At 41.7% G+C, this 14,184-nt stretch overlaps 1 protein-coding gene across 7 annotated transcripts in view; it reads right to left on the reverse strand.

Moving 5' to 3' along the window:
- Positions 1-14,055, reverse strand: part of RBM6 (RNA binding motif protein 6) — a 93,376-nt gene extending 79,321 nt beyond the window's left edge. Inside the window, exons 1-3 of one of the 7 annotated variants that reach the window (XM_033132067.1) lie at positions 13,899-14,032; positions 13,056-13,159; positions 7,743-7,889 (exon numbers count right to left, since the gene is read on the reverse strand). The gene's annotated coding sequence lies outside the window, so the exon portion shown is untranslated. Of the gene's footprint in view, positions 1-7,742; positions 7,890-13,055; positions 13,160-13,507; positions 13,540-13,581; positions 13,601-13,898 lie in introns of those variants that run through there. The other 6 variants (XM_033132065.1, XM_033132069.1, XM_033132068.1 and 3 more) reach the window with 6 other exon arrangements.
- Positions 14,056-14,184: the final 129 nt, after the last annotated feature.

The raw sequence follows: 14,184 nt of genomic DNA on the forward strand, positions 1-14,184 counted from the left end.
CGATTGGCGACCGACTGCCTCAGCCGGGGGTTGAGGGTGGGGGAGGTTTGGGGGGTGGGAGGTGAGGGAGCACAAGGCTCATAACACCAGAACTGGCCAGGGAGCTGTGTCCTACATATCTAGACTGAGAAACAACGGCTTCAACTGGAGGGAGGCGGGGAGGCAGAAGAAGGGGAAGGAAATTTAAAAAATTTAAAAAACCAAAACATTATACACCTATAACAGACCTTCAAAATATACGAAGCAAAAATTGAAAGAACTGGGATTAATAAACAGTTTATAATAACAGTAGGAAACTTCAAACCCCACTTTCAATAACGGATAGACCGATCAGCCAGAACATAAGGAAATAAGAGAATAAGGAAATAAAGAACTTAACATGATAAAACAATTGAACCTAATGATATCTACAGAACAGTCCAACTAACAACAGCAGTATCACATCTTCCCATGTGCATGTGGGATATTCTCCAGGATGGACCATTTGTTAAGTCTACAGACAGGTTTCAATAGATTTTAAAAGATAAATACCATAAAAGTATCTTCTCTAACCTAAATGTGATGAAGTTAGACATAACATAAGGAAAACTGTAAAATTCCCAAAATTTTAAATGCATATACCTCTGACTTTCCAGTTCCTCTTCCAGGAATTCATTCCCTAGAAATTTACAGTGTGCTGTGACATGTTTTCAAAGGCACATAGCGCAGCATTATTTGTACTAAAAAAGATTATAAAATCTAAATGTGAATCAATAGAATATATTTGTAATATCGAAATATTATGCAACTCTGGGCCAGCCTCGTGGCTCAGGTGGTTGGAGTGCCGTGCTCCTAATGCCGAGGTCGCCGGTTCAATTCCCACATGGGCCAGTGATCTCCGCCCTCTACAGCTAAGATTGTGAACAACAGCTCTCCTTGGAGCTGAGCTGCCGTGAGCAGCCTGAGGTAGGTGTGAGCTGCTGCGGGCTGCTGAGTGCTGCCGTGGGCTACTGTATGCCGACATGAGTGGCCAGTGGACAGCGTGAGTGACTGGTAGCTATTGTGAGCAGCTGGCAGCGGCGAAAGCTGCCGTGAGCTGCTATGAGTGGCCGACTGGCGACCGACTGCCTCAGCCAGGGGAGCGCAAGACTCATAATACCAGCATGGGCCAGGGAGCTGTGTCCTACACAACTAGACTGAGAAACAACGGCTTGAACCGGAGTGGGGGGGAGGCGGAAGAAGGGAGGGAAAGAAATATTATGCAACTCCAAAAAACAAGGTAGCTATGTTAATTGATATAAGCTATTATATATAACAAATTTTAAAATATTTGCAAAACAGCAATATTGACAAAGAACAAATTTGGAGGTATCACACTACTTGATATTAAACTATACTACACAGCTACAGTAATTAAAACAGCATGGTACTGGTATAAAAACAGACACATCGATCAATGGAACAGAGCAGAGAGCCCAGAATTAAACCCACGCTTATATGGTCAATTCATCTATGACAAAGGAGGCAAGAATACACAATAGGGTAAAGACAGTTTCTTCAATAAATGCTTTTGGGAAAACTGGACACTTACACGCAAAAAATAAAGTAAATATACCACATCACTTTCTTACACCATATTCAAGAATAAACTCAAAAGGGATTAAAGACATAAGTGTAACACCCAAAACCATAAAACTCCTAGAAGACATAGGCAGTAAACTCTCTGATATTGCTCTTAGTAATAATCATTTTTTGGATGTATCTTCTTGGGTAAATGAAACAAAAGGAAAAATAAACAAATGGGACTACATCAAACTAAAACATTTCTGCACAGCAAAGAGAAACCATCAATAAAACCATCAATAAGACAACCTACTGATTGGGAGAAGAGAATGAATATCCAAAATTTATTTAACACCAAAAAGACAATCCGATTAAAAAAAAGAGTCAGAGGACCTGAATAGACATTTCTCCAAAGAGGACATACAGATGGCCAACAGACATGAAAAGATACTCAAGATCATCAGAGAAATGCAAAGTAAAACCACCATGAGGTATCATCTCACATCTGTAGGACAGCTATCATCAATAAATTAATAAACAACAAGGACGTGGAGAAAAGGGAACCCTCGTGCACTGTTGGTGGGATTGCCAACAGTTGGCTAGGACGTGGAGAAAAGGGAACCCTCATGCACTGTTGGTGGGATTGCAAATGTGTGCAGCCACTATGGAAAACAGTATGGAAGTTCCTCAAAAAAATTAAAAATAGAGCTACCTTATGACCCAGCAATTCCACTTCTGGGTATTTATCCAAAGAAATCCAAAACACTAATTCAAAAAGATATATGCATCCCTATGTTCATTGCAGCATTATTTACAAGAGTCAAGATATGGAAGCGGGGCCGGCCCGGTGGCTCAGGCGGTTAGAGCTCCATGCTCCTAACTCCGAAGGCTGCCGGTTCAATTCCCACATGGGCCAGTGGGCTCTCAACCACAAGGTTGCCAGTTCAATTCCTCAAGTCCCGCAAGGGATGGTGGGCTCCGCCTCCTGCAACTAAGATTGAACACGGCACCTTGAGCTGAGCTGCCGCTGAGCACCCGCATGGCTCAGTTGGTTGGAGTGCGTCCTCTCAACCACAAGGTTGCCGGTTCAACTCCCACAAGGGATGGTGGGCTGTGCCCCCTGCAACTAGCAACGGCAACTGGACCTGGAGCTGAGCTGCGCCCGAAACAACTAAGACTGAAAGGACAACAACTTGGAGCTGAACGGCACCCTCCACAACTAAAATTGAAAGGACAACAACTTGACTTGGAAAACAGGCCTGGAAGTACACACTGTTCCCCAATAAAGTCCTGTTCCCCTTCCCCAATAAAAAAAAAAACACCTGAAAGATATGGAAGCAACCTAAGTGTCCATTAATAGACAAGTAGACAAAAAAGATGTGGTATATAAATATAATATTATTTGGCTATAAAAAAAGAATGTTACTACTTGCAACAATATGGATGGACTGAGAGGGTATTATGTTAAGTGAAATAAGTCAGACATAAATACCATGTGATTTCACTTACATGTGGAATCTAAAGAACAAAATGAATGAACAAACAAACAGAAACAGACTCAGATATAGAGAACAAACTGATGGTTCTCAGATGGGAGAGGGTTGAGGGGCTGGGTGAAAAAGGTGAAGGAATTAAGAAACACAAATTGGCGGTTACAAAATAGTCACAGAGATGTAAAGAACAGCATAGGAAATATAGTCAATAACATTGTAATAAGTATGTATGGTGCCAGGTGGGTATCAGACTTACCGAGGGGATCACTTCATAAGTTATATAAGTCATCTAACCACTACGCTGCATACCTGAAACTGATATAATATTGAATGTCAACTGTAATTGAAAAAATAAAAATTTTAAATATTTGTGAAAAGTTCTATTTGTAATATGCTATCATCTGTACAAAATAGAAAAGAATATATACAACACAGTTAAAGGACTCACACTTCCCAATTTTAAAACTTACTACAAATCAAGACAGTGCAGCACTAACATATGGATAAACATACAGATCAATGGAAGAGAATTGAGAGTCCAGAAATAAATATTCACATTTAGGTCAAGTGATTTAGACACAAGTGTCAAGATAATTCAATGAAGAAAGGACAGTCTTTTTAACAAATGTACTGGGCCAACTGGACGTCCCTGTGTGAAAAAATGAATTTGGACACCTATCTCATGCCATGTACTAACTCAAAATGAATCAAAGACCTAGATGTCTAAGAGGTAAAACTATGAAATTCTTAGAAGAAAACAGGTGCATAAATCTTCATAAGCTTGGATTAGTACATGGGTTTTTTTTTGTTGTTTTCTTTCTTTTCTTTTTTTTTTTAGGACATGGTTTCTTAGATATGATAGATAACAAAAACTCAGCAACAAAAGAAAAAATAAATTGGATATCATCAAAATGTAAAACTTTTGTGCTTTAAAGAACATCAAGAAAGTGAAGACAGCCCAAAGAATAGGAGAAAACTTGTACAAATCATGTATTTGATAAGACTTGTATCTTTTTGTTTTTATAATTGTAACAAAAAGACAAATCATCCAATTTTTTTAAATGGGCAAAGGCTATGAAGATACATTTCTCCAAAGATGATACACAATAGCCAATAAGCACAGGAAAAATACTCAACATTCCCCATAGGGAAATGCACATCAAAACCACAAGATACCACTTCACATCCCCTGGGGTGGCTAGAACAAAAAAAGACAGATCAGTTGGCAAGGATGTGGAGATACTGGAACGCTCATACATGCTGGTGGGACCAGGTCAACAAATTTGTAAAACCATCTAGTAGTGGTTCCCTCTAAAGTTTTCCATAGGACAGCTGGAGTTCCTACAGGCATGCAGTTTAATCCAGCAAAGCAAATGATTAGGGGCCTTGGGGACAAAATGATCTCAAACTATTATGGGTAAAAACTGAATAGTTGACATGGAGCCAGGGCCACTTTTGGTAAGCAGAACTGGCACTGCAGGATGACATGAAAGCCAGGTTAAGGCTTTAAATGCTGAAGCGCATCAGACCTCAGTAAAAATATTAGTTGATACACACAGCAAGACAGGAATCAAAAAAGTGAGAATGCATTATCACCGAACTCTGAAAATAGAAGTAAAAAACATCAATTCCGTACACAAGCGTGGCTGGCAGTGAACATGCAAGTGGGAGTGCGAAGGGTCTGTCACCTCAACTGCCCAGATCCCACTCCCTACAGATGCTACCTACACAGCAATGAGTAGAAAGCCTGCGTGGTGAGTTCTGAAGACTAGGCTGTGAGCCCAGGTAAAGCTACTGCAGGTGCAGATCTTGAGGCTACCGTAGTAGTAAATAGTCCAGTAAGAGTTTTGAAGATTGAAGTGAAAAATGGTTCCACACGAAGAGCAGTTCACAGGGTCAGCTGGTCCTGAGAGACAGCAAGCACCACATTCAGCTATACTCAGAGGCTCCATTCGCAGTGATGCCCTTTAATCAATTCCTTTACCTCTCATCTTTGCAAATCACACGCCCCCAGAACCCAAAGACTCTGGTTTCCTGGAAGCTGACCAGGGGTTTGGGAATAAAGTCTCCCTGTTTGCAGGTCTGCACCCTTCATGGTTGGAGCTCTGATGGTAGCTGACTTCGCGTCTCCTCTACCTTTCATTCCTGATTAATAAAACCATTCTTGCAAACGCTTTTGCTTTGGTCCATTCCATCTTGTACAGGTCCAAGAATTTCACCTCTGGCCACATAATATCAATACCCAGGGCCATCCCTTCTTTTTACATGACTTCAGTTCCAAAAGCGAACAAAGCAGAACCAGGGGTCCTATTCTATTAGTTTTAGCTGCAGTATGCAGTGGCTTTATCCTGCTTTAAACACTCATTTTTTCCAAAGTAAATGCTTTAGGCCGCAGAGGACATTCAGCTAAGAACATCAAGATGGATATCAACAGCCAAAGGTTGGTTTGAACACCTACCCAACTAAGATCCAACTATGAGTTTTTAAACAGTAGCAACTTTAATACACAATATTGGAACTGGAATTAGTGGCTCCTGGCTGGACCTTGTCCTTGCCAAAAAATTCCCATTAAAAGATTTTAAGTGTATTCACTCCAATCACAGGGTCTCAGAAAAGCCCTCCGCAGAGCTGGAGGGGGAATTTGCATGCCTGCTGCCATTCCTGGATGTGGCAGCAGCTTCTCAGGCTCCCTTCTCCAGAATCATATCCGGATTCCCCACTGAGGGCACTTGCTTTGCCTACCACCATACCACACTCAAAAGTTAATTAAAAATGAATCAGACATAAATGCAGGCACTAAACAATAAAGCTTCAAAAAGAAGACACAGGAGAAAATCTTTCTGAGCTTGGTGTTAGCAAAACACTCCTATAAAGGATCCAGAAAGCATTAACCATAAAAGAAAATGATTAAAATTAAAAACCTCTTCGGGCTGGCCCGGTGGCTCAGGCGGTTGGAGCTCCATGCTCCTAACTACGAAGGCTGCTGGTTCGATTCCCACATGGGCCAGTGGGCTCTCAACCACAAGGTGGCCAGTTCAACTCCTCGAGTCCCGCAAGGGATGGTGGGCAGCGCCCCCTGCAACTAAGATTGAACACGGCACCTTGAGCTGAGCTGCCGCTGAGCTCCCGGATGGTTCAGTTGGTTGGAGCGCGTCCCCTCAACCACAAGCTTGCCGGTTCGACTCCCACAAGGGGTGGTGGGCTGCGGCCCCTGCAACTAGCAACGGCAACTGGACCTGGAGCTGAGCTGCGCCCTCCACAACTAAGACTAAAAGGACAACAACTTGAAGCTGAACGGTACCCTCCACAACTAAGATTGAAAGGACAACTTGACTTGGAAAAAAGTCCTGGAAGTACACACTGTTCCCCAATAAAGTCCTGTTCCCCTTCCCCAGTAAAATCTTAAAAACAAAACAAAACAAAAAAACTCTTCTTCGAAAGACATTGGTTAAAGAATAAACAGGCAAACTATGGAATGGGGAGTAAATATCTGCCACACACATCTGACAAATGCTCGCTATTATTAATCATAAGAAAAAAAGATTAAAACCACAATGAGATAACAGTACATCCCCACTAGAATTGCTAAAACTAACAAGACTCACCAAATCAAATATACAGGGATTTCCAGCAATCAGAACTCTAATACACTGCTGAAAGAATGCAAAATGGTACAACCACTTTAGAAATAGGCCTGACAAACATTAGGACCCAGAAATTCCATTTCTAAATATTTACCTGAGGTTAAATGAAAACAAAAGACTGGTACAGATATGTTCACAACAGTTTATTCACATGGCTTTAAAAAATGGAAATCCAAATATCCTTCAGCAGGAGCTAAGATAAACATTGTTTGGTTTCCTGAAGGGTTTTCTTCCCTGGGCTAGTACTTCAGTTGTATTTGAAATCAGAGGTGCCTTTTTGGTAAAGTGGAATAGAGGATAGTAGTAAGAAAGGGAGATAGAAAAGGAGAAACAGCAAAACCCATTCTTTTCTTTTTTTTAATTACGTTTTTAAAAGTTGTTGTAAAATATACATAATATAAAATTTACTATTTGCCATTCCCCCCCCCTTCTTCCACCTCCCCCCACCCCCACTCCGGTTCAAGCCGTTGGTTCTCAGTCTAGTTGTGTAGGACGCAGCTCCCTGGCCCATGCTGGTATTAGGAGCCTTGTGCTCCCCCGTTTAGGCAGTCGGTGGCTGCTAACCAGTCTGCGGCTCACAGCAGCTCTCGCCGGCTGCCGGCTGCTCTGCTCACACAGCCCAGCTCCAGGGAGAGCTGTTGTTCACAATCTTAGCTGTAGAGGGCGCAGCTCACCGGCCCATGTGGGAATCGAACCAACGACCTCAGCGTTAGAAGCATGGCGCTCCAACCACCTGAGCCATCGGGCCAGCCCCCACCTCTTTTTTTTTTTTTTAATTCACTGTTGTTTTTGATCATTCCTGTTATACCCAGAAGTGGAATTGCTGGATCATATGGTAATTCTATTTTTAATTTTTTGAGGAACCACTATACTGTTTTCTACAGCAGCTAGTTTTACATTCCCACCAATAGCACAGAAGGATTCTGTTATGGACTGAATTGTGCCACCCCCAACCCGTGCCCCAATTCATATGCTGGAGCCCTAGCCCATACGGTGACTATATTTGGAAACAGGACCTTTAAGAAGGTAATTAAGGTTAAAAATAAAAAATAGAAAGACTTACAGGACAGGTATGAGAGGAAGACATCAGAAATGCACGCAGAGAAAACGCCATGTGAGGACACAGCAAGAAGATGGCCTTCTGCAAGCTAAGAGAGGTCTCATGAAAAACCAACCCTGATAGCTTCTTGATCTTGGACTTCAGCCTCGACTGTGAGAAAATAAAATGTTGTTGTTTTCAGCCAGTCTGTAGTATTTTGTTATGGCAGCTCTAGCACAATAATGTAAGTTCCAATTTCTCCACATCCTCACCAACCTGCTGCTTGTTTGTTTTGGATAATAGCCATCCTAACAGGTATCCTAACAGGTGTCCTAACAGGTGTGAAGTGGCATCTCATTGTGGTTTTGATTTGCATCTTCCTAATCATTGATGATACTGAGGATTTTTTCACGTGGTTATTGGTCATTTGTATATTCTTCTTTGGAGAAATGTCTACTCAAGTCCTTTGCCCATGTTTAAACCAGGTTTTGTTGTTGTTCAGGAGTTTCCTATATATTCTGGAAATTAAGCCTTTATCAGATATGATTTATTTTTTCCCATTCTGTGGGTTGCCTTTTTACTCTATTGTTAGTGCTCTCTAACGCAGAAAAGTTTTAATTTTAATGAAGTCCAGTTTGTCTACTTTTTCTTTTGTTGACTGTGCCTTTGGTGTCATTCAAGAAATCATTGCCAAATTCAGTGCATGAAGGCTTCCCCTGTTTTCTTGTAAGAGTTTTATAGTTTCAGCTCTTACATTTAGAAGCAAGATCCATTCTTAAGAAGAGCATTTATGTTAAGTTTTGCACATTGATTCCTTTAAAAATATACATGCCCACATTCTCCCTGGAATGTTTCCATGTACCCCCAGATCGAAGACTGTAGTTTGAAGAAACTACCCTTCCCTTGATCTATCACTTCATTCCTTTTTGGCCTCCTACCACTCTACTGAGGTTTCCTTTTTGTTTGTAAAGATACTCAAGTCTTTCTCATGCAAAACACACACACAAATACAAAATCTTTAAATATTAGTTAAATAAACAAATGAATGTCTGCCAAATAAATATTGCTAATCTCCCAAGGCTCTATACTGTTCCCCAGCACTGTTCTTGACCCACAATTCATCCCTGGGTGTATGGACTGAATGTCTGTGCCCCTCCCAAATTCATAGCCCTAATCCCCAGTGTGATGGTATTTGGAGGTAGGGCCTTTGGGAGGTTATTAGGTCAGGAGAGTAGAGCCCTCATGAATGGGATTAGTACCCTTATAAGAGACAAAAGAGAAATGATTTCTCTCTCCACCAAGTGATGATACAGCAAGAAGGCAACTATTGCAAACCAAGAGGATCCTCACCAGGAACCAAATCAGATGGCACCTTGACCTTGAATTTCCCTGCCGCCAGAACTGTCAGAAATAAATTTCTACTTTTTAAGCCACCCCATCTATGTTATTTTGTTATAGCAGCCCAAGCTGAGACACTGGGCAATCTCATCCATTCCCAACTTAACCAGCATATCTATCATCTCTATGATAATTTCCACAGCTCCATCTCCTGCCTAGACTTCTCCTGTAAGGTCCAAATCCCTGCCAGAAATTACCACTTCGCTATCCCACAGGAATCTCAAACTCATGTACTAATTTGTATTTTGACTTTATTACTATAGGGAAACACTTTAATACTTCATTAGAGCTGCTTTTTCTTATGAACAGAGATTTCCCAGGTTTTAAATATTCTTTCTCCCCACCCCAGTTTGATGTAGATTTGGGGCTTCTTTTTTTTTCAATTACAGTCGACATTCAATATTGTTTCATATTAGTTTCAGGTGTACAGCACAGTGGTTAGACATTTATATAATTTACAAAGTTATTTCCCTCCTCCCATTAACCTATTCCCCACCTGGCACTGTACATATTTATTACAATATTACTGACTTTAAATATTTTTACATCCTGGTCCATTATACCAGCAAATTACAGTCAGGTTCTTAGTTAAGAGTGAGCTTTGTAAGGCAGTACAATGTGATGGTGAAGGGTTAATAGTGTACTCTCTGGACATACTCTGCTTGGGTTCAGAGCTAGACTGCTTGGAGGCAAAGCGTGGCTCTGCCATACTGGACCTTAAGCAACTTATTTAACTTAATACCTCAGTTTACTTATCAGTAAAATCAGGATAAAGACAATGTCTACTTCATAGAATTATCAGGATAAAATGACAATGTAAATTCGTTAGAACAGTGCCTGGTAAATAAAACGCTCAATAAATGTTATCTATTACTATTTTAAGGGTTTATTTCAAAAATCATTGGGATTTGGAATGCACTCCTATTGGTGCAGTCTGATTTGTCTAAATGATTAACATTAAAATTTGATTTGCCATTTAGATTATATGGCAGACATTTTCAAAAACTAAGTTAAATCTGTAGCTCCAAGGTTTTGACAAATACATATTTAAAGCACATATGCAATATATATTATGCCAGAAAACATATCCTTTACAGCCATTTATGATAGAAATGTTAAAATGTTAACTTAAAAATGCGCAAGGTGGTTAAGTTTTTCAAAATTTTAGGGGAGAAAAGTTTAATTCTTTTAGGTGGTCCAAGAGTATAAAAGGGTTTCAAGGCCACTGGCCCAGACCCTGTGTTTTAGAGTAAGACTGCCTGGGTATGATTACTATAAGGAGTAAATGAGATCATGCACAAGAAGCAATTACATTCATAGCAAAATTACTCGTAATAGCCAAAAACTGGAAACAATCGAAATATCCATCAACAGTTAGATGAATAAACAAAACATGATATACTCATAAAAAGGAATATGACAACATGGATGAACCTCAAAAAACATTACAAGTGAAAGCAGACACAAAAGACTACTAATTATATAATTCCAACTATATGAAATTTCTAGAAAACATAAAACTACAAAGCCAGAAAGCAGATCAGTGGATACAAGGACATGCAGTCAAAGCGGGAAATGGGGATTAACAACAAACAGGAACTCGGTAATTTTTTGAGGTGTTGGAAACTCTAAATCTGAATACTGGTGATGACTGCAACCAACTGAATACTTCCAATGAGTGAATTTTATGATATGTAAATTATGCTTCAAAAAAAGTTCTGAAAAATTTTAAAGCAACAATGTATTAAATTTTATTACTACTGCTATTATGCTCAGGTATCTAAAATCATAGTAGCAGTAAGCTAAAAAGGACCTTCCTGGATATGTCTATTCCTAATCTCGGAAACGAGAGTAATAAAGGCAAGCTGAGCGCTGTTACAGCTAAGCATTTACATGGGTTCTCTCATTTAATCATCACAAGTCCTCCATGGAGTAAATTCTGTTACTACCTCCACTTTACAGACTATGAAACTGAGACTCAACTAGGTTGAGAGACTTGCCCCAAAACAATATAACTAATACGAGTTAAACCCAATATGCAAACTCAAGACCATCTGATTCCAAAGCCAATGCTCTTAGAAAAACCCATCCTAAAATTCATATGGAACTCCAGAGGATTCCAAATAGCCAAAATAATCTTGAGAAAGACCATAGTAGTGGAGAACTCACACTTCCCCATTTCAAAACCTACTACAATGCTACGGTAATCAAGTGTGGTATTCATATAAGGACAGACATACAGAACAATGGAATAGACAACCCAGAAATAAACCTCCACATACAAGGTCAAGTGATTTTCATCCAGGCCATTCTATGGGGAAAAGACAGTCTTTTCAACAAATGGTCATAGAGAACTTGGATATCCACATGTAAAAGAATGAAGTGGGCCCCTTCCTTAACATCATATACAAAAATTATTTCAAAATGGATCAAAGACCTAAACACGAGATAAAACTCTTAGAAAACAGAGGGAAAGCATCATGCGTTGGATTTGGCAATGATCTCTTGAATGACACCAAAGTACAGTCAACAAAAGAAAAAATAGACAAACTGGACCTCATCAAAATTAAAACTTTTTCTGCATCAAAGGGCCTATTAGAGAAAAAGGCAACCCACAGAATGGGAGAAAACATTTGCAAATCATATATCTGACAAGGGCTTAATATCCATAATATACAGAAAAATCCTAAACTCAACAAAACCCGATTTAAAAATGGGCAAAGGACTGGAACAGACATTTTTCCAAAGAAGGGTATACAGATGGCTAATAAGCACATGAAAAGATGCTCACCATCATCATTAGCAAATGCGAATCAAAAGGAGATGCCACTTCATACCCATTAGAATGTCTCCTGGGAAATACAAAACCAAACTAGTTAGTGAGGAACTCTGTATTGCTGGTAGGCAGGTAAAATGGTAGAGCCACTGAGGAAAACATTAAGGTGAGTCCGTAAATGGGTGAATTGTATGGTATGTAAATTGTATCGCTACAAAACTTTTTTAAAAAAAAGTAACAGTGGTGGCTAACATTTAGGGAACACTTTCTGCACACAAGGCACTGTTCTAAGGGCATTACATATATATTACATTAACCTCACAACGACCCATGAGGTGGCTACATTTTTTAATCTCATTTCACATAAGAGAAAACTGAAATTAGGTAATTTGTCCAATGTCACTCAGTTAGTGGAGTTGTCAGGGATTCAAACCCTATCAGATTCTAGAGCTCCTACAGTTAACTACTACTCTGCTATACTGAGTCCCACAGTGTGATAGGAAGGCTATAAAAGGCATTCAACGGATGCCCCATTAACTAAGTGAATGAGATGAACGACAGAAGGCGGGAGTCTAGCAGAAAAAAATCATTCTAAGCACTTGGTGTATAGCTACAAGGGTGCCTCCAAGAAATGATTTATGATCTTTAAAATTTCAGAACTTTCCAACAGTTTTAATCTTAATATAACTCTGAACCAAATTAACACCAATACATACAATCAACATTGGCAGAAGAGTACAACCTTGTCCCCAAGTATCTGCAATAAGACCACAGTTCATTTAATAACCTCCCCCCCACCTTGACAATTCTCCTCTGAGAAGCTACAAGAACCTGGGATCCTAAAAGCAACAAAAGTAAACCCAAGTCCGGTAACAGAATTCTATAAAGAATGGTGCTACAGATGTCCACAGAGAGACCTCGTACCTATCCTATAGGTTAAGTACCTAGCTGGGAGCTAGAATATGAGACAAGGTTCAGGTCCAACTTTTGTGTTTCACCAAAATAGTAACATACCATTAATTACTGTAGACACTGCCAGTTCTACCATCACTCATCAGTTCTTGATACTTCTCCCTACAGACCTCACAAGTTTGCTGATGTTGACATTATTAAACCATTCACACTAGTAGCATTAGTCAACAGGAAGTTGAAAACTAACAAACCTAGGGCACAATCCAGAGTTGAGAAAATGAACCAGGTGACCAGGTGTATCAATCTATTTAACTCCTTCACTTAGATCCAGCAATTCTGACCTTCACAAGCAAACCTGGAATATGCAAAAAAAATACAATTATCCTTACGGTTTATGTACCCTACAAAACAAGGCCCTTTCTTTTTATTAAAAAATGCACTCTGGGAAGACTTGAACCCTGTAGTACAACATCGATTCTAAAGTTAAAAGAAAGTGACTACGAGGAAACACTTCGCTCCTTCCACATTCACCCAACGGGCGCAGAACACACTAGACCACTCCCCCGCCTCTAGGTTCCACTGCCCAGGGGACCGGGATCTGAGCTCTCGCGCCCTGTGGCCCGGCCAAGCCCACTCGTGTCAGTCCAGGTCTGAAGACGAGGCTACGTTGCTAGGAACAAAAGGGCTCCCTCTCGAGCGATACCTCAGAACTGAATCAGATTCTTGCAAGAGCAGAAAAAAGGGAGGAAGATAGGGCCCGCCTGCGGCTCCGCAGACCTGGAGCACCGAACCGCAACCACGCGCCAGTCCCCGACCCCGCAGCCGGCCGCCCCGAAGTTGGACCGGTAATTCGACCGCCGTGCCGGGCTCCGCCCCGGGCCCGAGACCGTTCCGGGGCGTTCCTCCCGTGGGCGGCGCCTCCCTCAACACACCGCCACTTGGCTCTCCCCTGCCCGAGCGAAGTTGCGGCCGGCCCGCGACACAGAAGCCGCAGCTGCCAGGCCGCGCGGGCCCGCGACTTCCAGAGCGGCCTGGCAGGCCGGATTCTTCCCCGCAGGCTCCGGCACGCCCTCGCTACCACCCCAGGCCCTTACCGAGGCAGCGCGGCCTCCACGGCCCGCTCCTCCTAATCCTCAGCCGCGGCCACAGACCCAGCGTCGCGGAGACCGGAACTTCCTCCGCGCCGGGCCGCTGCCTCCACAAAGGCGCCGCACCGTCGCCTTCAGCGCTCGGCCCGCCGGGATATGGAGTACAGCGTAGAGTTGCGCCGACACCACTCCCGCCATGCCCCGCGCGTTGGGAGGCAAGGGATGTATGCCCGGGGGGGGGGCGGGGCGTGAGGGCACGATGCTCGCCGGAGTCCAATGGGAGGGCGCGCTT

Source organism: Rhinolophus ferrumequinum, chromosome 17 (genome assembly GCF_004115265.2).
Source record: "Rhinolophus ferrumequinum isolate MPI-CBG mRhiFer1 chromosome 17, mRhiFer1_v1.p, whole genome shotgun sequence".
Taxonomy (NCBI): Eukaryota; Metazoa; Chordata; class Mammalia; order Chiroptera; family Rhinolophidae; genus Rhinolophus; species Rhinolophus ferrumequinum.